General features: G+C 46.1%; 1 pseudogene; it reads right to left on the reverse strand.

Annotated features, from left to right (window-relative positions):
* Positions 1–21,021: 21,021 nt before the first annotated feature.
* On the reverse strand, positions 21,022–21,234 carry LOC137750553 (NADH dehydrogenase [ubiquinone] 1 alpha subcomplex subunit 1 pseudogene; annotated as a pseudogene).
* Between the last annotated feature and the right edge of the window lie 3,607 nt (positions 21,235–24,841).

Here is a 24,841-nt window from a genome sequence, read left to right on the forward strand (position 1 = left end):
GGGGAAAGGCTGTGGTATAACTTATGCTCCAGAGCTCCCTGTGGGATTAAGCTGAAGCTGGAATTCCACCTGAGCCCTCTCTCATGCTGGCCTTCTCACCTTTCCTGTCCTGCTTCCCTCACTCCCTTTTCAGTTTCTCCTGGAAACCCTTGAAAAATAACTTGCATGTGAATTCCCATCTCTGGGTCAGCTTCTGGGAGAACCTGACCTGAGACAGGGGGTGGGGGTCAGGGCTAAGATTGGCATCAAGGCTGCCTGAGTCCAGAAAGCTGGAAGCACATTTTAGAAGAGTCACTGTACTTTTCTGAACCACTTTTCAGAGTCAGACTGGGTTAGGGTTACGGTTAGGGTTACGGTATGGGTTAGGGTTAGGGTACGAGTTACGGTTACGGTATGGGTTAGGGTTAGGGTACGCTTTAGGCTTAGGGTATTTATTAAACCTATCCGACTCTCTAGATACCACTTAGCACGTAAAGGAATATTATTTGGTGTCCAACCATGGAGAAGATTTTAGACACTAGGATAAGTTAAAGAACACACACATTTTAAATAAATCACATTAGGATTTTTTAAAACTGTTCATTAAAACACTATAGCTTAGGAAATCTGTTGGAGGCAGAAGGAGTAAAGGGTAGTTTAGGGTTAGGGTACGGGTTAGGGTTAGGGTACGGGTACGGGTTAGGGTATGCATTAGGGTTAGGGTACGTGTTACGGTTAGGGTATTTATTAAACCTATCCCACTGTATACATAGCACTTAGCACGTAAAGGAATATTATTTGGGGTCCAGCCATGGAGAAGATTTTAGACACTAGGATAAGATAAAGAACACACACATTATAAATGAAGCACATTAGGATTTTTTTAAAATCTGTTCATTAAAACACTAGTGCTTAGGTAATCTATTGGAGGCAGAAGCAGTCAAGGGTAGCTTAGGGTTAGGGTTATGGTTAGGGTATGGCTTAGGGTATGGGTTAGGGTTAGGGTTAGGGTTAGGGATAGGGTTAGGGTTAGGTTACGGATGAAGGTTAGGGTATGGGTTAGGATTAGGGTAAGGGTCAGGGTTACGGTTAGGCTTAGGGTTAGGGTTAGGGTTAGGGCTAGGGTTAGGGTTAGGGCATGGCTTAGGGTATGGTTTAGGGTATGGCTTAGGGTATGGGTTAGAGTTAGGGTTAGGATTAGGGTAAGGTTTATGGTACGGATTAGGTTTAGGGGACGGGTTACGGTTAGGATGGGGCTTAGGGTAAGGGTTATGGTTAGGGTACGGCTTAGGGTATGGGTTATGGTGAGGGTTACGGTAGGGGTTACTGTTAGGTTTAGGGTAAGGGTACGGCTTTGGGTACAGGTTGGGGTACGGCTGAGGGTATGGGTTACGGTTAGGGTTAGAGTTTAGGTTAGGGTTAGGGTAAAGATTCGGGTACGGATTAGGGTTAGGGTACAGGTTAGGGTTAGGATAGGGGTTAGGGTTAGGGTTAGGATTAGTGTTCGGCTTATGGTATGGGTAAGGGTATGGCTTAGGGTAAGGGTTAGGGTTAGGGGTAGGGTTAGGGTACGGCTTAGGGTACAGTTAGGCTTAGGGTTCGAGTTAGGTTTAGGGCTAGGGTTAGGGTACAGCTTAGGTTACAATGTAGTGTAAGGGTTAGATAATGGGTGAGGTCTAGGTTTAGGGAAAAGTTTCGGGTATTGATTAGGGTTAGGGTACAGGTTAGGGTTAGGACAGGGGTTAGGGTTAGGGTTAGGATTAGGGTACAGCTTAGGGTATGGGTAAGGGTACGGCTTAGGGTATGCGTTAGGGTTAGGGTTCGAGTTAGAGTTAGGGTTAGCTTTAAGGTTAGGGCTAGGGTTAGGGTACGGCTTAGGTTACGAGTAAGTGTAAGGGTTAAGTAATGGGTTACGTCTAGGTTTAGGGTTACGGTATGGCTTACGGTACGGGTTGGGGTACGATAAGGTTATCAGTTAGGGTTAGGGCAAGGATTAGGGTACGGATTAGGTTTAGGGTATGGGTTAGGGTTAGGGTAAAGGCTATGGTTAGGTTTAGGGTTAGGTTTAGGGAACGGATTAGGGTATGGTTAAGGGTACGACTTAGGGTATGGGTTAGGTTTGGGGTACGGCTTTGGGTACATGTTAGGGTACGGCTAAGGGTACAGGTTAGGTTTAGGGTTAGAGTTACGGTTAGGGTTAGGGATAGGGTACGGCTTAAGGTACGTGTTAGGGTACGGCTTACAGTACAGGTTAGGTTTGGGTTAGAGTTACGATTAGGGTTAGGATTAGGCTTAGCGTACGGATCAGGGTTAGGGTATGGGTGAGGGTTAGGGTAGGGCTTGGGGTTAGTGTTAGGGTTAAGGTTAGGGTTAGGGTTAGGGCTAGGTTTAGGGTACGGCTTAGGTTACGAGTAAGTGTAAGGCTTAGGGTATGGGCTAGGGTTAGGGTTAGGGTACGGCTTAGTGTACGGGTTGGGGTACAACTTAGTGTATTGTTTAGGGTTAGGGTTAGAGTTAGGGTTAGGGTTAGGGTAAGGATTAGGGTACGGATTAAGTTTAGGGTACGGGTTAGGATTAGGGTAGTGGTTAGGTTTATAGTTAGGGTTAAGTTTATGGTAGAGCTTAGGTTATGGGTAAGGGTACGTCTTAGGGTATGGGTTAGAGTTAGGGTTAGGGCTAGGGTAAGGTTGAGGGTACGGATTAAGTTTAGGGGACGGGTTACTGTTATGGTGGGGGTTACGGTTAGGGTTAGGGTTAGGGTTAGGGCTAGGGTTAGGGTTAGGGCACGGCTTAGGGTATGGTTTAGGGTACAGCTTAGGGTACGGGTTAGAGTTAGGGTTAGGATTAGGGTAAGGTTTATGGTACGGATTAGGTTTAGGGGACGGGTTACTGTTAGGATGTGGGTTAAAGTTCGGTTTATCATTAGGGTACGGCTTAGGGTATAGGTTATGGTTAGTGTTAGGATAGGGGTTACTGTTAGGCTTACGGTTAGGGTACGGCTTTGGGTACGCGTTGGGGTACAGCTTATGGTATGGGTTATGGTTAGGTTTAGAGTTAGGATTTGGGTTAGGGTTAGGGTAAAGATTCGGGTACGGATTAGGGTTAGGGTACAGGTTAGGGTTCGGATAGGGTTAGGGTTAGGGTATGGCTTAGGGTACGGGTTGGGGTACGGCTTAGGGTATGGGTTACGGTTAGGCTTAGAGTTAGGGTTAGGGTTAGGGTTAGGTTAAGGTTAGGGCTAGGGATTCGGTATGGCTTAGGTTACAAGTTAGTGTAAGGGTTAGGTAATGGGTTAGGTCTAGGTTTAGGGATACCGTACGGCTTAGGGTATGGGTTGGGCTTAGGGTATGGCTTAGGGTATGAGCTAGGGTATGGCTAAGGGTACAAGTCAGGTTTAAGGGTACAAGTCAGATTTAGGGTACGGATTAGGGTTAGGGTATGGGTGAGTGTTAGGGTAAGGGTTAGGGTTAGGGTTAGGGGTAGGGTTAGGACTAGATTTAGGGTACGGCTTAGGTTACGAATAAGGTTAAGGCTTAGGGTATGGTTTACGGTTAGGGTTAGGGTTAGGGTAAGTATTAGGGTACGGATTAGAGTCAGGGTATCGGTTTGTGTTAGGGTAGTGGTTAGGGTTAGGGTTAGGGTTAGGTTTATGGTACAGCTTACGTTATGGGTAAGGGTACGACTTACGGTATGGGTTAGAATTACAGTTAGGTTTAGGATAAGGTTTAGGGTACGGATGAAGTTTAGGAGACGGGTTACGGTTAGGGTGGGTGTTAAGGTTATGGTTAGGGTTAGGGTATCACTTAGGGTATGGGTTAGGGTTAGGGTTAGGGTTATGGCACGGCTTAGGGTAAGGTTGGTGTACTGCTTAGGGTATCGTTTAGGGTTAGGGTTAGAGTTAGGGTTAGGGTTAGGGTAAGGATTAGGGTACAGATTAGGGTTAGGGTACGGGTTAGGGTTAGGGTAGTGGTTAAGGTTATGGTTAGGGTTACGTTTATTGTACAGCTTAGGGTACGGGTAAGGGTATGTCTTAGGGTAGGGGTTAGAGTTAGGGTCAGGGTTAGCGTAAGGTTGAGGGTACGGATTAAGTTTAAGGGACGGGTTACGGTTAGGGTGCGGGTTACGGTTAGGGTTAGGGTTAGGGTATGGCTTAGGGTATGGGTTACGGTTAGGGTTAGGTTTAGGGTAGGGGTTAGTGTTAGGGTTAGGGTTAGGGTACGGTTTAGGTTACAGGTTGTGGTATGGCTTAGGGTATGGGTTACGGCTAGGGTTAGAGTTAGGCTTAGGGTTAGCATAAAGATTCGGTTACGGATTAGGTTAAGGGTACATGTTGGGGTTAGGGTTGGGGTTAGGGTTAGGGTTAGGGCACGGATTAGGGAATGGGTAAGGGTACGAATTAGGGTATGGGTTAGGGTTAGGGTACGGCTTAGGGTATGTGTTTGGGTACGGCTAATGGTACACGTTAGTTTTAGGATTAGAGTTACGGTTAGGGTTAGTGTTAGGTTTAGGGTACAGATTAGGGTAAGGGTATGGGTGAGGGTTAGGTTTAGGGTTAGGGTACGGCTTAGGTTACGGGTTGGGGTTTGGCTTAGGGTATGGTTTAGGTTTAGTGTTAGAGTTAGTGTTAGTGTTAGGGTAAGGATTAGGGTACGGATTATGGTTAGTGTATGGTTTAGGGTTAGGGTAGTGGTTAGTGTTAGGGTTAGGTTTATGGTACAGCTTAGGGTATGGGTAAGGGTACGTCTTAGGGTATGGGTTAGAGTTATGGTTAGTGTTAGGGTAAGGTTTAGGGTACGGATTAAGTTTAGGGGATTGGTTAGGGTTAGGGTGGGGGTTATGGTTAGGGTTACGGTTAGGGTATCGCTTAGGGTATGGGTTAGGATTAGGGTTAGGTTTAGGGCTATGGTTAGGGTACGGCTTAGGTTACAAGTTAGTGTAAGGGTTAGGTAATGGGTTCGGTCTAGGTTCAGGGTTACGGTACAGCTTAGGGTACGGGTTGGGGCACTGGTTAGGTTATGGGCTAGGGTTAGGGTCAGGATTAGGTTTAGGGTTAAGGCAAGGTTGAGGAACGGATTAGGTTTAGGGTACGGGTTAGGGATAGGGTAGGGGTAGGGTTAGGATTAGTGTCAGGGTTTGGGAGCAGATTAGGGTATGGGTAAGGGTATGACTTAGGGTATGGGTTAGGGTTAGGGTTAGGGTTATGGTTAGGTTTAGGGTTAGGGTACGGCTTAGGGTACGCATTAGGGTACTGCTAACAATAGAGGTTAGGTTTAGTGTTAGAGTTACGGTTAGGGTTAGGGTTAGGTTTAGGGTACGGATTAGGGTTTTGGGTATGGGTGAGGGTTAGGGTAGGGGTTATGGTTAGGGTTGGGTTAAGGTTAGGGTTAGGGTTAGGGCTAGGTTTAGGTTACGGGTTAGGTTACGAGTAAGTGTAAGGCTTAGTGTATGGGTTAGTGTTAGGGTTAGGGTTAGGGTATGGCTTAGGGTACAGGTTGGGGTACGGCTTAGGGTATGGTTTAGGGTTAGGGTTAGAGTTAGGGTTAGGGTAAGGATTCAGGTACGGATTAGAGTTAGGGTACGGGTTTGGGTTAGGGTATTGGTTAGGGTTAGGGTTAGGGTTAGGTTTATGGTACAGCTTAGGTTATGGGTAAGGGAATGACTTACGGTATGGGTTAGAATTATGGTTAGGGTTAGGATAAGGTTTAGGGTACGGATTAAGTTTAGGAGATGGGTTACGGTTAGGGTGGGGGATTACGGTTAGGGTTAGGGTTCGTGTATCGCTTAGGGTATGGGTTAGGGTTAGGGTTAGGTTTAAGGCTAGGGTTAGGGTACGGATTAGGTTACAAGTTAGTGTAAGGGTTAGGTAATGGTTTAGGTCTAGGTTTAGGGTTCCGGTACGGCTTAGGGCAATGGTTGGGGTACTGCTTAGTTTATGGGTTAGAGTTAGGGTTAGGATTCGAGTTAGGGTTAGGGCTACGATTAGGGTACGGATTAGGTTTAGGGTACGGGTTAGGGTTAGGGTAGGGGTTCGTTTAGGGTTAGGGTTAAGGTTAGGGAACGGATTAGGGTATGGGTAAGAGTACGACTTAGGGTATGGGTTAGGGTTAGGTTACGGCTTAGGGTATGTGTTAGGGTACGGCTAAGGGTACATGTTATGTTTAGGGTTAGAGTTATGGTTATGGTTAGGGATAGGGTACGGCTTAGGGTTATGGTTATGGTTAGGGTTAGGGTTAGGGCAAGGATTAGGATATGGAATAAGTTTAGGTTACGGTTTAAGATTAGGGTAGGGGTATGGTTAAGGTTAGGGTTAGGGTTAGGGAACGGATTAGGGTATGGGTAGGGGTATGACTTAGGGTAAGGGTTAGGGTTAGGGTACAGCTTAGGGTACGTGTTAGGGTACGGCTAACAGTACAGGTTAGGTTTGGGTTAGAGTTACGATTAGGATTAGTGTTAGGTTTAGGGTACGGATTAGGGTTAGGGTATGGGTGACAGTTAGGGTAGGGCTTAGGGTTAGTGTTAGGGTTAAGGTTAGGGTTAGGGTTAGGGCTAGTTTTAGGGTATGGCTTAGGTTATGAGTAAGTGGAAGGCTTAGTGTGTGGTTTAGGGTTAGGGTTAGGGTTAGGGTTAGGGTACGGCTTAGGGTATGGATTGGGGTACTACTTAGGGTATTTAGAGTTAGGGTTAGGGTTAGGGTAAGATTGAGGGTACGGATTAAGTTTAGGGGACAGGTTACTGTTATGGTGGGGGTTACGGTTATGGTTAGGGTTAGGGTTAGAGTTAGGGCTAGGGTTAGGGTTAGGGCATGGCGTAGGGTATGGTATAGTGTACAGCTTAGGGTATGGGTTAGAGTTAGGGTTAGGGTTAAGGTAAGGTTTATGGTACGGATTAGGTTTAGGGGATGGGTTACGGTCAGGATTGGGGTTAGGGTTAGGGTTATGGTTCGGGTATGGCTTAGGGTATGGGTTACGGTTAGGGTTAGATTTAGGGTTAGGGTTCGGGTTAGGGCTAGGGATTCGGTATGGCTTAGGTTAGAAGTTAGTGTAAGGTTTAGGTAATGGGTTAGGTCTAGGTTTAGTGTTACGGTACGGCTTAGGGTACAGGTTGGGGTATGGCTTAGGTTAAAGGTTAGGGTTAGGGTTACGATTAGGGTTAGGGTTAGTGCAAGGATTAGGGTATGTATTAGGTTTAGGGTACAGGTTAGGGTTAGGGTAGGGGTAGGGGACGGATTAGGGTATAGGTTAAGGTATGACTTAGGGTATGGGTTAGGGTTAGGGTTAGGGTTAGGGTTAGGGTTAGGGTTAGGGTTACAGTACGGCTTAGGGTAAGGTTTGGGGTATGGCTTACGGTATTGTTTATGGTTAGGGTTAGAGTTAGGGTTGGGGTTAGGGTAAGGATTAGGGTACGGATTAGGGTTAGGGTACGGGTTAGGGTTAGAGTAGTGGTTAGGGTTAGGGTTAATTTTATAGTACAGCTTAGGGTATGGGTAAGGGTACGGCTTAGGGTATGGGTTAGGGTTAGGGCATGGCTTAGGGTACATGTTAGGGTACGGCTAAGAGTACAGGTTAAGTTTAGGGTTAGAGTTACGGTTAGGGTTAGTGTTAGGTTTAGGTTACGGATTGGGGTTAGGTTATGGCTGAGGGTTAGGGTAGGGGTTAGGTTTAGGGTTAGGGTTAAGGTTAGGGTTAGGGTTCGGGCTAGGTTTAGGGTACGGTTGAGGTTACGAGTAAGTGTAAGACTTCGTGTATGGGTTAGTGTTAGTGTGAAGGTTAGGGTACAGCTTAGGGTACAGGTTGGGCTATGGCTTAAGTTATGGGTTAGGGTTAGGGTTAGGATTCGGGTTAGGGTTAGGGCAAGGATTAGGGTACGGATTAGGTTTAGGGTATGAGTTACGGTTAGGGAGGGGTACGGGTAGGGTTAGGGTTGGGGAATGGATGAGCGTATGGGTAAGGGTACGACTTAGGATATGGGTTAGGGTTAGGGTACCACTTAGGGTACGGGTTGGGGTACGGCTTAGGGTATGGGTTATGGTTAGGGTTAGGGTCAAGATTTGGGTACGGATTACGGTTAGGGTACAGGTTAGGTTTAGGATAGGGTTAGGGTTAGGATTAGGGTACGGCTTAGGGTATAGGTAGGGTACGGATTAGGTTATCGGTTAGGTTTAGGATAGGGTTAGGGTTAGGATTAGGGTACGGCTTAGGGTATAGGTAGGGTACGGATTAGGTTATCGGTTAGGGTTAGGGTTAGGGTTAGGGTATGGCTTAGGGTACGGGTTAGGGTTAGGGTTTGAGTTAGGGTTAGGGTTAGGTTTAGGGTTAGGGCTGGGGTTAGGGTACGGCATAGGTTATGAGTAAGTGTAAGGGTTAGGTAATGGGTTAAGTCTAGGTTTAGGGTTATGGTACGGCTTAGGGTACGGGTTGGGGTATGGCTTAGGTTATGGATTAGGGTTAGGGTTAGGATTAGGGTTAGGGTTAGGGTTAGGGTTAGGGTTAGGTTTAGGGTTAGGGTACAGATTAGGGTTAGAGTATGGGTGAGGGTTAATGTAGGCGTTAGGGTTAGGGTTAGGATTGAGGTTAGGGTTAGGGTTAGGGTTAGGTTTAGGGTATGGCTTAGGTTACGAGTAAGTGTAAGGCTTAGGGTATGGGTTAGGGTTAGGGTTAGGGTTAGGGTTAGGGTTAGGGTTAGGGTTAGGGTACGGCTTAGGATACGGGTTGGGTTATGGCTGAGGGTATGGGTTACTGTTAGGGTTAGAGTTATGTTTAGGTTTAGGGTCAAGATTCGGGTACGGATTAGGTTTAGGGTACAGGTTTGGGTTAGGATAGGGGTAGGTTTAGGTTTTGGATTCGGGTACAGCTTAGGGTATAGGTAAGGGTACGGCTTAGGGTATGGGTTAGGGTTAGGGTTAGGGTTAGGGTATGGCTTAGGGTTCAGGTTAGGCTTAGGGTTAGGTTTAGGATTAGAGTATGGCCTAGGGTATGGGTAAGTGTACGGCTTAGGGTATGGGTTAGGGTTTGGTTAGCCTTTGCGTATGGCTTAGGGTATAGGTTAGGCTTACTGTTCGAGTTGTGGTTAGGTTTAGGGTTAGGTTTAGGGTTAGAGCTGGGGTTAGGGTACGGCTTACATTACAAGTAAGAGTAAAGGTTAGGTAATGTGTTAGGTCTAGGTTTAGGGTTATGGTATGGCTTAGGGTACGGGTTGGGTTATGGCATAGGTTATGGGTTAGGGTTAGTGTTAGGGTTAGGATTAGGGTTAGGGTTAAGGCAAGGATTAGGGTACAGATTAGGTTTAGGGTACGGGTTAGGGTTAGGGTAGGGGTATGGTTAGGGTTAGGGTTAGGGTTAGGGAATGGATTATGGTATGGGTAAGGGTACGACTTCGCGTACGGGTTAGGGTTAGGGTACGGCTTAGGGTACATGTTAGGGTATGGCTAATGGTACAGGTTAGGTTTGGATCAGAGTTACAGTTAGGGTTAGTGTTAGGTTTAGGGTACGGATTAGGGTTAGGGTATGGGTGAGAGTTAGGGTAGGGTTTCGGGTACAGCTTAGGGTATGGTTTAGGGTTAGGTTTAGAGCTAGGGTTAGGGTTAGGGTAAGGATTAGGGTACAGATTAGGGTTAGGGTATGGGTTATGGTAAGGTAGTGGTTAGGGTTAGGGTTAGGGTTAGGTTTATGGTACAGGTTAGGGTATGGGTAAGGGTACATCTTAGGGTATGGGTTAGAGTTATGGTTAAGGTTAGGGTAAGGTTTAGGGTACGGATTAAGTTTAGGGTACGGGTTACTGTTAGGGTGGGGGTTACGTTTAGGGTTACGGTTAGGGTATCGCTTAGGGTATGGGTTAGGGTTAGGGTTAGGTTTAGGGCTAGGGTTAGGGTACGGCTTAGGTTACAAATTAGTGCAAGGGTCAGGTAATGGGTTAGGTCTAGGTTTAAGGTTACGGTACGACTGAGGGTATGGGTTGGGGTACGGCTTAGTTTATGGGTTAGGGTAAAGGTTAGGTTTAGGGTATGGATTAGGGTTAGGGTAGGGGTTCCTTTTCGGTTAGGGTTAGGGTTAGGGGACGCATTAGGGTATGGGTTAGGTTTGGGTATGGCTTAGGGTACGTGTTACGGTACGCCTAAGAGTGCAGATTAGGTTTAAGGTTAGAGTTACGGTTAGGGTTAGTGTTAGGTTTAGGGTACGGATGAGTGTTCGGGTATGGCTGAGGGTTAGGGTAGGGGTTAGGGTTATGGTTAGGGTTAATGTTATGGTTAGGGTTAGTGCTAGGTTTAGGGTTAGGGTTAGGGTTAGGGTTAGGTTTAGGGTTAGGGTTAGGGTTACAGTACGGCTTAGGGTAAGGTTTGGGGTATGGCTTACGGTATTGTTTATGGTTAGGGTTAGAATTACGGTTGGGGTTAGGGTAAGGATTAGGGTACGGATTAGGGTTAGGGTACGGGTTAGGGTTAGAGTAGTGGTTAGGGTTAGGGTTAATTTTATAGTACAGCTTAGGGTATGGGTAAGGGTACGGCTTAGGGTATGGGTTAGGGTTAGGGTATGGGTTAGGCTACATGTTAGGGTACGGCTAAGAGTACAGGTTAAGTTTAGGGTTAGAGTTACGGTTAGGGTTAGTGTTAGGTTTAGGGTACGGTTTAAGGTTAGGTTATGGCTGAGGGTTAGGGTAGGGGTTAGGTTTAGGGTTAGGGTTAAGGTTAGGGTTAGGGTTCGGGCTAGGTTTAGGGTACGGTTGAGGTTACGAGCAAGTGTAAGACTTCGTGTATGGGTTAGTGTTAGTGTGAAGGTTAGGGTACAGCTTAGGGTACAGGTTGGGCTATGGCTTAGGTTATGGGTTAGGGTTAGGATTAGGATTCGGGTTAGGGTTAGGGCAAGGATTAGGGTACGGATTAGGTTTAGGGTATGAGTTAGGGTTAGGGAGGGGTACGGGTAGGGTTAGGGTTAGGGTTGGGGAATGGATGAGCGTATGGGTAAGGGTACGACTTAGGATATGGGTTAGGGTTAGGGTACCGCTTAGGGTACGGGTTGGGGTACGGCTTAGGGTATGGGTTATGGTTAGGGTTAGGGTCAAGATCTGGGTACAGATTACGGTTAGGGTACAGGTTAGGTTTAGGATAGGGTTAGGGTTAGGATTAGGGTACGGCTTAGGGTATAGGTAGGGTACGGATTAGGTTATCGGTTAGGGTTAGGGTTAGGGTTAGGGTATGGCTTAGGGTACGGGTTAGGGTTAGGGTTTGAGTTAGGGTTAGGGTTAGGTTTAGGGTTAGGGCTGGGGTTAGGGTACGGCATAGGTTATGAGTAAGTGTAAGGGTTAGGTAATGGGTTAAGTCTAGGTTTAGGGTTATGGTACGGCTTAGGGTACGGGTTGGGGTACGGCTTAGGTTATGGATTAGGGTTAGGGTTAGGATTAGGGTTAGGGTTAGGGCAAGGGTTAGGGTACGGATTAGGTTTAGGGTACGGGTTAGTGTTAGGGTTAGGGTTAGGGTTAGGGTTAGTGTTAGGGTTAGGGTTAGGGTTAGGGTTAGGGTTAGGGTTAGGGTTAGGGTACAGGTTAGGGTTAGGGTAGGGGTAGGGAACGGATTAGGGTATAGGTTAAGGTATGACTTAGGGTATGGGTTAGGGTTAGGGTACGTGCTAGGGCATGGCTAAGGGTACAGGTCAGGTTTAAGGTTAGAGTTATGGTTAGGGTTAGTGTTAGGTTTAGGGTACGGATGAATGTTCGGGTATGGCTGAGGGTTAGGGTAGGGGTTAGGGTTATGGTTAGGGTTAATTTTAAGGTTAGTGTTAATGCTAGGTTTAGTATACAGCTTAGGTTACGAGTAAGTGTAAGCGTTAGGTTATGGGTTAGGGTTAGGGTAGGGGTTAGGGTTATGGTTAGGGTTAATGTTAGGGTTAGGTTTAGTGCTAGGTTTAGGGCAAAGCTTAGGTTATGAGTAAGTGTAAGGGTTAGGTTATGGGTTAGGGCTAGGTTTGGGTTAATGGTACGGCTTAAGGTACGGGTTGCCGTACTGCTTAGGGTATGTGTTAGGGTTAGGGCTAGCGTTAGGGTTAGGATTGGGGCAAGGATTTTGGTACGGATTAGTGTTAGGGTACAGGTAAGTGTTAGGGTAGGGGTTAGGGTTAGGGTTAGGTTTATGGTACAGCTTAGGGTATGGGTAAGTGTACGTCTTAGGGTATGGGTTAGAGTTAGGGTTAGGGTTAGGGTAAGGTTTAGGGTATGGATTAGGTTTAGTGGACGGGTTACAGTTAGGGTCAGGGTTAGGGTTAGGGTTAGGGTACGGCTTAGGGTACGGTTTAGGGTACGGCTTAGGGTACCGGTTAGGTTTAGGGTTAGAGTTATGGTTAAGGTTAGGGTTAGGTTTAGTATACAGATTACTGTTAGGGTATGGGTGAGGGTTAGGTTAGGTGTTAGGGTTAGGGTTAGGGTTAGGGTTAGGGTTAGGGCTACGGTTAGGGTACAGCTTAGGTTACGAGTAAGGGTACGGCTTAGGGTATGGGTTAGTGTTAGGGTTAGGGTTAGGATCAGGGTAAGGTTTAGGGTACAGATTAGGTTCAGGGGATGGGGTACGATTAGGGTGGGGGTTACGGTTAGTGTTAGGGTTAGGGTATGGCTGAAGGTATAGGATAGGGTAGAGCTTAGTGTGTGGGTTAGGTTTAGGGTTAGGGTTAGGGTAGGGGTTAGTGTTAGGGTTAGGCTTAGGGTACGGGTTGGAGTAAGGCTTAGGGTATGGGTTACGGTTAAGGTTAGAGTTAGGTTTAGGGTAAGGATTAGGGTACAGATTAGGGTTAGGGTTATGGTTAGGGTTAGGGCTAGGGTATGGGTTAGTGTTAGGGTACGGGTTAGGGTTAGGGTACAGCTTAGGGTACGGGTTAGGGTATGGCTTAGGGTACCAGTTAGGTTTAGGGTTAGAGTTATGGTTATGGTTAGGGTTAGGGTTAGGATACGGATTAGTATTAGGGTATGGGTGTGGGTTAGATTAGGTGTTAGTGTTAGTGTTAGGCTTAGGGTTAGGGTTAGGGCTACAGATAGGGTATGGCTTAAGTTATGAGTAAGGGTACGGCTTAGGGTATGGTTAGGGTTACGGTTAGAGTTAAGGCTAGGGTTAGGGTAAGGATTAGGTTACCGATTAGGTTTAGGGTACGGGTTAGGGTTAGGGTATGGGTTTCGGTTGGGGTTAGCATTAGGTTTAGGGTACGGATTAGTGTTAGGTTATGGGTTACGGTTAAGGTAGGGTTTAGGGTTAGGTTTAGGGTTAGGGTTAGGGTTAGAGTTAGGGCTAGGATTAGGATACAGCTTAGGTTACGAGTAAGGGTACGGCTTAGGCTATGTGTTAGGGTTAGCGTTAGTGTTAGGGTACAGTTTAGGGTACAGGTTGGGGTATGGCTTAGGGTATGGGTTAGGGTTAGTGTTAGAGATAGGGTTAGGGTAAGGATTAGGGTTAGCATTCGGGTCAGGGTTAGGGTAGGGGTTATGGTTAGGTTTAGGTTACAGCTTAGGGTATGGGTTAGAGTTAGTTCAAGGTTTAGGGTACGGATTAGGTTTAGGGGACGGGTTACCATTAGGGTAAGGGTTAGGGTTATAGTTAGGGTTAGGGTTAGGGTACGGATTAGGGTTAGGTTATGGGTTAGGGTTAGGGTAGGGGTTAGGGTTAGGGTTAGGGTTATGTTTAGGGTTAGGGTTAGGGCTAGGTTTAGGGTAAGGCTTATGTTACTAGTAAGTGTAAGGTTTAGGGTATGGGTTAAGGTTAGGGTTAGGGTTAGGGTTAGGGTTAGGGTTAGGGTTAGGGTACGACTAAGGGTATGGTTTAGGGTACAGCTTAGGGTATGGGTTAGGGTTAGGGTTAGGTTTCGTGTACGGCTTACGGTACAGGTTAGTGTACGGCTTATGATACGGGTTAGGTTTAGGGTTAGGGTTAGGTTTAGGGTACGGTTTACGGTTAGGGTATGGGTTGGGGTTAAGGTTAAGGTACGGTTTAGGGTACGGGTTAGGGTACGGGTACAGGTACGGGTATGGGTTAGGGTTAGGTTATGGGTTAGGATTAGGTTTAGGGTATAGCTAAGGGTACGGGTTAGGGTACAGCTTAGGGTATGGGTTAGGGTTAGGGTTAGGGTTAGTGTACAGCTTATGGTATGGGTTAGTGTATGGCTTATGGTATGGGTTAGGTTTAGGGTTAGGGTTAGGTTTAGGGTACGGGTTATGGTTAGGGTATGGGTTGGGGTTAAGGTTAGGGTATGGTTTAGGGTACGGGTTAGGGTACAGGTATGGGTTAGGGTTAGGGTATGGGTTAGGGTTAGGTTTAGGGTCCGGGTCAGGGTTAGGATTAGGGTTAGGTTTAGGGTTATGGCCTGGAGAATTGGAGATGTCGTGTGTGAGCCTGCAGCAGGCCCCCGACCCATGGGTGCTGTGTTCTGCACTGCTGGGTATGTCCAGACAGGTGTGAGTTCTCAGGCAAGGCAGCCTCATCGTGACTCAGTGCTCTTGAAGGAGACCCGGGAAGATGTGGACCTTCCGTGAGCCCTCTGCCGCTCTGTATTGATTAGATTTGGTTCGCCAGATGTTCCCAAGATAAAGGGAGCTGACGATGAGCCATATGATCAAAGTGCCTTTGTAGGATCTGAAGCCTCCCGGAGTATCGTCAGCTAAAAAAGAGAAATTCTGAGTTGGAGAGAGAAAAAAAAAAAAGATCACAAAGGCTGGGAGCAGAATGAAAGTGGCCATCTGCATTCTGACTCTCCAACAAGAGTCCCCATTCCTGTTCTGGGGGGAGTGCCTACATAGGATGGGGGCACATTGCAGGGGAGAAGGCAGTGGACCAGCCTATCCTGGTTCACCCAGAAAGAAGCCAACACTCAGAGAGGTCACCCAAAGTCTCACAGTTGGGGGCCAGTCCCAGGTCTACTAGAGTCCAGAGCCCAGACTCTCAACCCATGTCTCCCTTAAGCTGCCCAGCGTCCCTCCTGGGCCCAGTTCGGTGCTTTTCTCCCTCTCCCAGCCTATTCCCCATCTACCAAGTCCAGCATTTCAAACCACAATGTGTTCTAGGAAGTTCTTACTCAATACAGCCATGACCCCCAGAGGACTCTCAGGAACAAACAAGAAATCATCTCTATGAGAGGAACCATGGGCATCCATCAAGTCACCACTTTCCTGAGTGTCGAGACCACCATTGCCCGCCTGCATGGTGGATTTCAAGGCACTCGGAGAAACAGGTAACTACAGCTCAGCTGGAGAGGTTCCTGGGGCTACAGATTGGGGGCGGGGCAGTTTGCGGGGGATATATTGGATATAAATCTCTGTACTTAACATTCAATTTTGCTATGAACCTAAAACTGCTCTAAAAAATAAAGTTTATTAATTTTTTCATGTTTTAAGAAAAGAAGGATGGAACAGGAGGGAAAGAAAAGAAAAGGGAAGGAAAGGATGTTGGGCACATGACTTAACCTGTCTGACCTCATCTATAAAATGGGAACAATACTTCACTCATAGGGTTGTTGTGGGAACTAAAAGCGATAAAACATATGAGATGCCTGGCACAGCCTCCATTCGTCCAGGAATTACTAAACAGGACATGGCTTCGCATTCCGGAGTTACTGTCCCTTACTCAGCTAGCAAAGATCAATCCCTGCCCAAGCTTGAAGAAAAGAGACATATTTTAAATAAAATTGAATAGAAATCAGAGGGGAGACCCAAAGAAGCCGTTGGGCAGAGACAGTTGAAAAGCAGCTTAAAAATAATTTTAAAAATAAATAAATAAATCAAAGTAGCTAATCCTTCCCTGGGGAGATGGTGCATTAGCCTCCCCTGTGCCTCCCCCCACACTGCTTCTGCTATTCAGAGGATGTACCCCACTATCTGGATCCTGGTGATTCCACTGCTACCCTACAATAAGTGCTCAGATGCAGCAATCGGACACCTTGCTAGGAGACAGCCATAATAAGAAGAGGGAGGGAGCCTCACCAGGAAGAGAAGATGCCATTCAAAGTCTTCCACCAGCATCCTGGGTCCTGGGGTAATCTGGGAAGAAGGAAAACAGAGTAGGCTTGTGACACTTGGAAATATTCATTATTCTCCCAAAGCCAGACACAGGAAAGAACAGGGTGACTTCTTAAGCTCATCTCAAAAGAGAACATTTTGATCCTGGTCTAAGTGTTTCAGCAAAACTTCTTCTGCCCACCATGCACAGCGAGTGGGTGGGGTGTCAAGGGCCAGCTTCTCTGAAGTTACATCTTCCCCATGACATCTGGGGCAGTAGCGCCTCCAGAGGCACTCCGAAGGTCTCCAGCCTCTCGTTCTTTCTGCAGAGTCCCCTATCACAGGTGCTCAGGATAACAGTGAACCAGGCAGGCAAGGCCCTGCTGTCATGCATCTTACATGCTAGTGCAAGAGACAGATGATAAACACGGAGAAATTAAATAACAGGTCGTTCTGGAGAGCCACGGGCCTAGGAAGAAAATAAAACAGGTGTGTGATAGAGATCCTTGCACAGATGGTAGGGGGCAACACAGGATGGGGCGGTGGGGAGAAGGCCTATCTGAGCAGGGAGCATTTAGACTGTGAACTTCAGAAGGAGCTGATCGTGGAGGTGGAAACCAGGCTGGGCACTGGCCTTCGGAGCCCAGGGGACACTAGAGCCTTGAGGCACCAACCAGCTGAGACCACCCGTTAGCTTCCTAACTGGGTACCACAAACTAGGGGGCTTCAACAACAGCAATTTCTTCTCTCACAGTTCTGGACAGCAGAGGTCTAAGATCAAGATGTCAGAAGGGTTGATTCCTGCAAGAGACTCTGAGGGACGATCTGTCCCCTGCCTCTCTCCCGGCTCCTGGTGTGGCCAGCAATCTTTGGTGTCCCCTGGCTTGTAGACTGGTCACTCCAATCTCTGCCTCTGTCTTCAATCACCTTCTTCTCTCTGCATCCTCTCCTCTTTTTATTTATTTATTTTGGTTGCATCAGGTCTTAGTTGCAGGCTCATGAGATCTTCGTTGAGGCATGTGGGATCTTTTCGTTGTGGTGCGCAGGCTTTCGTTGTGGCACTCAGGCTTCTCTCTAGTGGTGGCGTGCGGGTTTTCTCTCTCTAGTTGTGGCGCAAAGGCTCCAGAGTGCGTGGGCTCTGTAGTTTTGTGGCACATGGGCTTAGTTGCCCCGCAGCATGTGGGATCTTAGTTCCCTGACCAGGGATCAAACCTGTGCCCCTGCATTGGAAGGCGGATTCTTTACCACTGGGCCACCAGGGAAGTCCTCTTTTTGTAAGGACACTTGTCATTGGATTCAGGGTCCACCCTAAATCCAAAATGATTACGTCTACAGAGACCGTATTTCCAAATAAGGTCACATTCGGAGGTTTCAGGTGGATATGAATTTTTGGAGGATGCTTTTCAGATCACTACAGACCCTAAATTGTGTGATTTTTAACACAATTAAAAGGGCATCTGCAGTTCTGTGAGGGCCACAGCAGGCTGTGGGAGATATGAGAATTGGCTGGGTTATCCTTAAACAATTCATAAGAACAGCAGCAGAGATACTTCACTGAGTCCCTTTTTTCCACGCATCCAGGCCCAACATCTAATAGGCAGCACCAGAGGCTTTCTCTAGGGTCACTCTGCTCACCCACGGCCAACCAGAAAAGCCAAGAAATTAGCAGCCCTAACCAATGACTGTGGGATTTGGTGTATAAATGCCCCAGCACCCTCACCCTTTGGGTGAGACAACTCAGAGGCATGTGTTTTACACTGGTTCCAAGAGTTTCCCAATAAGACTAACCTCCAGGAAACTGGAACCTTCACACTCAGCTGGAGTTGGAATATAAAATTATGCAGCCACTTTGGAAAACAGTTTGACTGTTCCTTAAAAGATTAAACATAGTCACCAAAAGACCCAGCAATTCCATTCCTAGGTAGGTAGCCAAGAGACATGAAAATGTATGTCCACACAAAAACTTTACATGAACGTTCATAGCACCATTATTTATAACAGCCAAAAAGTAGAAACAACCCAAATGTCCATCCACTAATGAATGAATAAATAAATGTGGTCTCTCCATACCATGGAATGGTATTTTGCCATTAAAAAGAAATAAAGTACTTATAATAACTACAAATGGAGTATAACCTTTAAAAATTGTGAATCACTATACCATACACTTATAACATATAAAATTGTACATCAACTATACTTCAATTAAAAAAGCATTCTCAGCCACAGACATATGTTTAATCAGATTGGAGTTTACCAACTCATGTTTTAAAAAATTACACTGGCAACTTAGAATAAATTAATTTGACAATTGATAAGACATCTCAAAAAAAAAAAGGAATGAAGTACTAATACATGCTACAACATGGGTAAACCTTGAAAACATGCTCAGTGAAAGAAGCCAAACACAAAAGAGTGCATTTTGTAGGATTCCATTTATATGAAATACCCCAAAGAGGCAAATCCACAGACAGAAAGTGGTTTGGCATTTGCCATGGGAGAGGGCAATGGGGAGTGAAACGAAACAGGACACTATGGTCCTTCCCCCACCCCCATATCCTCCTGCCTTTTGTCTGTGGAAAAACTTTAGCCAAAGAATAAGTTTAATCAGAGAAGTGAGAGAATGTAGAAGCAAAGAAAAGCAGTCAAACAGGACAAAACGATAATAGTTTAGTCAGTAAGCAAAGTCAGTAAGCCCTTAGTTCCCTCTCAAGGTCTATAGATAATATTCTGAGCCATATCCTGTGAGCTGTATTATAGATACTGAAACCCCCATCAGGTGGAAGAAGTTAACTACATGATGACCAGGCTGTAGCCATGATACAAGCTGCCACAATTCCGAGAATTGGCCTCAAGGATATGGGAACAAACCGACCCGGGAACTGAAGGTTAACTGTACCTAAAACAATCAATATGGTGCTGGTCAGACCACCAATGACCAATTTCAAGATGACTGTCAGAGCTGCCTGTGCTGTTTCTGCATGTAGCCCACTCCCTCTGCCTATAAAAGCTCTTGCCCCCTGGTTGTCAGTGGGGGGGAGTTGGCCTTCGGACAGGAGTCTGCCCCTCCCCCCAGTTGCCGGCCTCCAAAATAAAGCAAACTTTACTTTCCACCAACTTTGCCTCTTTATTGGCTTTTGAGCAGCGAGCAGCGGGACCCCACTTTCAGTTACAGGAGGATGCTGATGGGCACAGTGTTTGTTTTGGGGGTGACGAACATATTCTGGAATTAGACAGTGGTGATGGCTGTACAATGTTGTGAATATACGAAATCCACCCATTTGTACACTTTAAAATAGTGAATTTGACAGTATGTAGATTATATCTTAGTTCATTCAGTCTGCTATAACCGTATACTACAGCCTGGGCAGCTTATAAACAACAGAAATTTATTTCTCACGGTTCTGGAGGCTGGAAGTCTGCGATGAGGGCGGCAGTGTGGTCAGGTCAGTGTGGCCTGTGTGACTATCTTGTACCTCAACTGTCTTTTTCCCAAGGGTTTAACATCCATTGATGATTCTTATCTGGATCAGTCAGCATTAAGGTGACTTTAAAGAGTGATTTTCTATTTCTATTCATCCTTCCTTCTACAGTTTCTCACCGCAGTTTTCCATCCACCACCCTTTTAAAAAGTCTTTTAGTATCATTATGAACTCATGGATTTTTTAACTGAAATAAAATTCACATAAAATTCACCATTCTAAAGTGAACAATTCAGTGGTATTTAGTACATTTACAGTGTTGTACAACCACCCCCCCATCTAGTTTCAAGCCATTTTCATCACTCCCAAAGGAGACCCCACACCCATTAAGCAGTCACTCCCCATTTTTCCCTCTCCCCAGCCCCTGGCAACCACTAGTCTGCTTATCGTCTCTATGGATTTGCCTTTTCTGGATGTTTCATTATACGTGGAATCATGCAGTACGTGTGTGGTCTTTTGTGTCTGGCACATTTCACTGAGCCTCATATTTTCAATGTCCATCCACGCTGTAACATGTATCAATACTCCTTCCATTTTAAGGCTGGCTAATTTCCCCCTGTATGGATAGACCACATTTTATTTATCCATTTTTCAGTTGATGGACATTAGGTTGTTTCTTTTTGCTACTATGAATAGTGATTTATGAACATTCGTGTACAAGCACTGTCCTGAATGTTTGTGTCACCCCAAGAGGGCCTTCACCACAACCTGACCACGCTGGTACCCTGAACGCAGACTTCCAGCCTCCAGAACTGTGAGCATTTCTGTTGTTTATAAACTACCTACTCTATGGTATGCTGTATAGCAGTTTCAATGGACTAAGACACATTTGTTTTGAGTACCTGTTTACATAGATTGCTTTTATTCAATGTGTCATGTTTGATTCTTGCCAATAAATATTCATTTAAAGGCTCATATTGTCCCACATTTGACCAGTGTAAGCCGCTGTGCACTTTCATTTTTAAATAAATTTCTAACCATAGAAGTGATATATGTTGCAGCCCTTTAAAAATTAAGACAAAGTCCTCTCAAACCTATCTTCATCCCAGCCCCTATCCTGAGAAGGCATCTTTCCAGATTTTTTTCTGTGTATTTACATAATGTGCACATATCCTGAGAAAACATATAATTTTTTGTGTTTTCTGTTACTTAACTAATATTATACAGTATGTATGGCATCATAACTGGCTTTTAAAATTTTTTTATTTTAATTTTACTGGAGTAGAGTTGATTTACAATGTTGTGTTCGTTTCAGGTGTACAGCCAAGTGATTCAGTTAGACATATACATATATTCATTCTTTTTTAGATTCTTTTCTCATATAGGTTATCACAGAATATTGAGTAGAGTTCCCTGTGCTATACAGTAGGTCCTTGTTGGTTATCTGTCTTACATATAGTTGTGTGTGTGTGTTCATCCCAAGCTCCAGATTTATGTAACTTGCTTTTTAAATTATTTATTTATTTATTTATTTTACTTTTTTGTTTTATTTTTATTACACAGTACAAAATACACTGCATGCTACACAATACACTGCATAACCTTCTAGCAGCGGTAGATGAGCATAACTGAGTTATTTTTCATCAATCAGGAAAATGCTTCCTTAGTCAATGTTCTCCAAACCCTTTGGCACATAGTAACGATCAGCTCCAGAGATGCACCTATCTCTTTCCACCAAGTTCCACTGATATGAATAATGGGCAACCCTTTTTTCCTTGCCCCCATTAGTGAACCTGTGGATGCGTGCAGTGGCCATTCCCAGGATGAACAAGCATGCGGCCATGACAGCAGCCCCGGGGAGAATCTCGAACCACATCGTGACACCATCACAAAGGCCAAACACTTCCTTCCAGGCCCCTTGAAGGTGACCTGGCTTAACTGGCTTTTTAAAAATCTAACAATATGACTTGGTAAAATTAGTGAAATTGGTGCGTTCTTTAAAATGCAAGAGATATGCTCAGATCAGTTCAAGAAGTGCAGGAAAGTCGTGCCTGGAACTTTCCACATTCTATTTCACTCATTCTCACAACAACGCTTCAAGGTAGGTATTATTATCAGTACTCGAGAAATTAGAAAATTAAGTTTCAAAAAGGTAAAGTAACTTGCCCGAGTACCTAGCATGTGAAAAGCTCTCCATAATCACGCATCAAATGAGTGATTATGATTACTGAGTGGCCGAGCTGGGATTTGAACCCACATCCATTGCACGCGAGGGTCAGCTTGGTTTCTCTCTATGCAGTACCAGGAACCAGAAAGGCAATCACTGTTCATTTGTAGCAGCTGCTGTTAGAGGCTGGTGAGATGCGGGGGTGGGGGAGGTGTAGAATTATAATCACCTGCTCTCAGCAGATCCAGGGGAAGAGCTTTCTCTCCAGGAGAACAAAATCTTCCAGGGCCGATTGGGAAAACGCATCAAGCATTTAGTAAATGCATGACCTTTGGAAACGGGTCTGCTCTGAATACCCGGGCTAATAATGATCACCTGATAGCAATTTCCTGCAAGCTGGTTTCTTATCACACATCTGGCAGGCCATCCGCTTTCCTCTGTTGCATACATGATTTGTCATTAGCCCAGGCAGTGGGGGTGATGTACACTCCAGCATATGGGACTTAGCGCAGTAACCCTTGCATCGCCAAGCCTGGGGGGAGACTCTCAAAGGAAAAGACGTGCCTGGGATGCTAGAAACGGCTTTTCACTCTAAGGCCCCATTCAACGCTGGGACATTTCAGAGACCTGAGTCTGCATCCCAGCTCTACCACTCAGCAGCTGGCATTTTGAGCAAAGCACCTCACCTGTCTGAGCCTCAGGGGTGGTTGTGTATGTAACTGAGACTCAGGAAAGCGGGGGGCCCTCTCCCCCTAATCTGCAAAGCTCTGTGAAGAAGGGCAGCTTTCCTTCCCCCTTATTCTGAGCACCTACTGCTGTGTTGCAAACTACCCCCAAATTTAGTGGCATAGACCATAATAACACTTTTGTTATGTTTATGGATTCTGTGGGCCAGGAATTCGGACGGAGCACAGCGGGGCTGGCTTGTCTCTGCACTACGATGTCTGGGAGTCTCAGCCAGGAGGACCCCCAAAGCTGAGGTGACTCACACAGCTGGGGGCTGAAAAACTAGATCTGGAATATCTGTTCTAAGATATTTTCTATTATGGGTCAAATTATGTTCCCCCAAAAGATGTGTTCAAGTCCCAAACCTGTGAATGTGACCTTATTTGGAAATAGGGTCTTTGCAGGGTAAATAAGTGAAGATGAGGTCATACTGGTTTAGGTGGGCCCTAATCCAATGACTGGTGTCCTTAGAAGAGAAGGCGATTTGGACATAGACACAGAGGGAAGATGGCCATGTGAAGATGGAGGCAAATGTGTCACTGGAGTGACTCATCTACAAGTTAGGGGTCACCGGGAGTCACCAGAAGCTAGGAGAAAGGCAAGAAAGGTATTACAGGCTGCATGTGTCCCCCCAAATTCATATATGGAAGCCCTAACCCCTAGTGTGGCTGTATTTGGAAATGGGGCCTCTAAAAAAGTCATTAAGGTTAACTGAGGTCATAAGGACGGGGCCCTGATCTGATAGGTTTAGTGTCCTTATAAGAGACACTAGAGAGCTTGCTCCCTCTCTATTCATGTACTCAGAGAAGAGACCGTGTGAGGACACAGTGAGAAGGTGGCTGTCTGCAACCCAAGGGGCGATCCCCTCACCACAACCTGGCCATGCTGGCACCTTGATCTCGGACTTCCAGCCTCCAGAACTGTGAGAAAATAAATTTCAGTTGTTTAAGCCACTCAATCTATGATATTTTGTTACAGCAGCTCAAGCTAATACAGAAGGATCCTTCCTGAGCGCCTTTGGAGAGAACCCAGCCCTGATGACACCTTGATTTTGAACTTCTGGCCTCCAGGACTGTGAGAAAATAAATTCATTTTATTTTAAGCCACCAAACTTGTGGTAATTTGTTACAGCAGCCATAAGAACCTTAATAGAGTTCCATCATTCACATTTGCAGGGCCTGGCCGAATGGTGAACAATGGTCTCCACCTGCCCGCCCCCTCCAACACGTCTGGGGCGTTTACCACCTGAATGAACTAGTATAAGCAATAATATAGTTGACCTGTGAACAACGCAGGGGTTAGGGGCACTGACCCTCTGCAGAATTGAAAATCCAAATATAGGACCTACTGTATAGCACAGGGAACTCTGCTCAATATTCTATAATAACCTAAATGGGAAAATAATTTGAAAAAGAAAATCCAAATATAACTTTACAGCCTGCAGATTCAACAAACCGCAGATTGTATAGTACCATAGTACCTATTTAGTGGAAAAAAATCCTCCTATAAATTGACCCATGATGTGCAATTCAAACCCATGTTGTTCAAGGGTCAACTGCAATAGTTTATAGGTGCTCTTGTCATTTCTTGAGTGCTCATAGCATGCCAAAGATGATGCTAACTGCTTTACAAGCATTATTCTCTTTTCCTTTGTGGATATGGAGAAATCCAGCCTAAGCTGCTGATGGGAACCAGCAGCTGCTCCTGCCTCCAAGGCACTCACAACCTGGTGGGGGAGTCACAGGTGCTCTGATGGAGACAGTAGAGAGGACTGGGGGGGCCCAGAGACTCATTGTCGTGAGCTGGAGGAGGGGGAATCAGGGAAGGCTTCCTGGAGGAGGTGACCCCCAAGTAGGTTTGCCACTCTGCCATAACTTAGTGTAGGGCCCTCATAGCACATCTGTTTGGGGCCCCATGAATGATGGAAGGGACAAAGTATCAGGAACCAAAGACTCCCCAGTTTCCTGCTTAAGGGAGGGTCCCAGAAACTGCTCCGTAACACTTCCCCTTACATCCCATTGGCTTAATCCCTTTAGTTTAACCCCATGTCCTTGCTATTGCAAGGAAGGCTGGGAAATAGTTTTTAATTTGACGGAGGTGTGTGCCCAGCAAAAATATTATACAACTATAGGAGGAGAGGAGAATGGATACTGTCCATGCCTCAGGGAGGAAAGGTTAACAGGGTCCAAGTGGAGAGTTCGAACTTGACGCTGAGGATGATAGACAGCCTGGGATGACGTGAATTACCTCAACATCTCAGTGAGGAGCTGCCCAGACCCCCAGCAGCTCTCTGTCCAGCTCCCTAACACATCCGGGCAGCCCAAAGATGGGCAGTGACATCACGTCTGCTTTTGTCCACCCTCTCTGCACACCCCGTGAGCACACATTCCTCTTTCTTCTTTCATTCGACAAATTGAACTTTTTGAGCAGCTCCTATGCACCAGGGAGTGCCTCGGTGGGGAGAGGTGGCTTTTTTTTTTTGGCCAGGGCGTGGGGATTGCGGGATCCTCGTTCCCTGACCAGGGATCGAACCTGGGCCCCCAGCAGTGGAAGCGCAGAGTCCAAACCACTAGACCACCAGGGAATTCCC

Source organism: Eschrichtius robustus, chromosome 16 (genome assembly GCF_028021215.1).
Source record: "Eschrichtius robustus isolate mEscRob2 chromosome 16, mEscRob2.pri, whole genome shotgun sequence".
Classification (NCBI taxonomy): Eukaryota; Metazoa; Chordata; class Mammalia; order Artiodactyla; family Eschrichtiidae; genus Eschrichtius; species Eschrichtius robustus.